The sequence below is a fragment of the Neltuma alba genome, unplaced genomic scaffold (genome assembly GCF_004799145.2).
Source record: "Neltuma alba isolate B1F8T4 unplaced genomic scaffold, ASM479914v2 tig00013516_pilon, whole genome shotgun sequence".
NCBI lineage: Eukaryota > Viridiplantae > Streptophyta > Magnoliopsida > Fabales > Fabaceae > Neltuma > Neltuma alba.
The window spans coordinates 33528-34949 of record NW_021637737.1 but is presented as its reverse complement, the minus strand read 5'-3'; the positions used below and the strand labels follow the sequence as shown (position 1 = coordinate 34949).

The following is a 1422-nucleotide window of genomic DNA, read 5'->3' as shown; positions in this document are numbered from 1 at the left end:
AGGCCATACAAAAAAAGATCAATGGTTTTTATTTTTATTTTTTCTTTACCCTGCCGACCTATCCTAACACTTCCTTAACAATAAAGTTATAAGGCTTTTGTCTAAGATCAATTATATTAATCACTAGCATCATAAGATGAAGCTATCAGCCACCTGTTCTCCTCTGGCATAGTCCTTTTTTGTTGCAACGCCTTAATTGGAGGTGCGAATATGTCAGTTGTTCCTATTGTTCGTTGTTAGTTAATCTGGTTAGAAGTTTTAAGAAAAACATTAGTCTTTTGATTCTTACAATTTTGAATTATTTGTATTTAAGTCTCTAAACTTTAATTTGATACAACTCAGTTGCTATGGTTTTGATTCGATTCTAAACTTTGACTCATTATTATAATTTAATTCCTATTATTTTAATCATTTGAAAATTTTCATATTTTAAAAAAATAAAATTATATATTTCATAAAATTTAGAGATTAAAATTTGAAATAGTAAAAAATGTAGGAATTGGGTTGTAGTGAGTTAAAGTTTAGAGACTAAGTTAAAACGAGTTAAAACTACAGGGATTAAGTTATACTGAATTAAAGTTTAGGGACTAAGCTTGTCAAACAACCAAGTGACCATCCCACACAACAGAACTGCTTGGGAACGATCCTCTGCGGCCAAGTCGAGCCATCAAGATAGACGACCCAGCCAATAATCATGCTCTGATCACCCGGTCATGATTCATCAACCAAGCTGCGGATCTTGTCTCATTGATACTCAAGGACACAGAGGTACGAGCCTATAGAATAGATCCTGTTCAAGTAAGGTCGTCTACAATTTAATCCCAGGCTAGCTGTCCCACCCTTCGAGGTGCCTACAAGCCAACAAAGGGATTAGTCACTGGGTCCGCCGATGGATACCTTGATGTTTCATCAAAAAAAGTTTAGGGACTAAGCTATAATTGAGTCAAAACTATATGAAACAAAGATTAATTTCTTCTAAATTTTATTATCTGTCCAATTAAATTGCTTTTTTGTAATGTATTGCTGCTAATTGCATGTAACGGATGTTAACTTGCATATAACAGATGTTTACTTACATTTGACGAATCCCTACTTGCATTTGATGAATGCTAATCACATATGATGGATCCTTATTTGCATTTGAATTTTTGTTTTATGCAATGATATAAGAATCCATATACAAGTGAGCACCCTTCATATGCAGGTAAACATTCACACTATGCATTAAGTCCATATACAAGTAGTGATTCACCATATGCAAATAAGTATTTATTATATCCAAGTAAGTATCTGTTATATGTAAATTAGCATTCATAGTACACAATAAAGCTATATACAAGTAGGCATGTGTCATATGCAATGAGTTATATACAAATGAGCATATATAATATTCAATTAGTCATATGCAAGTCAGTATTGCAA

The 1422-nt window shown here is 32.6% G+C and overlaps 1 non-coding gene across 1 annotated transcript; it reads right to left on the bottom strand.

Annotated features, from left to right (window-relative positions):
- Positions 1-590: 590 nt before the first annotated feature.
- LOC114738008 (small nucleolar RNA U3) lies at positions 591-808 on the bottom strand. The gene has a single exon (XR_003739482.1). It is a non-coding gene; the product is annotated as a small nucleolar RNA U3 (small nucleolar RNA).
- Between the last annotated feature and the right edge of the window lie 614 nt (positions 809-1422).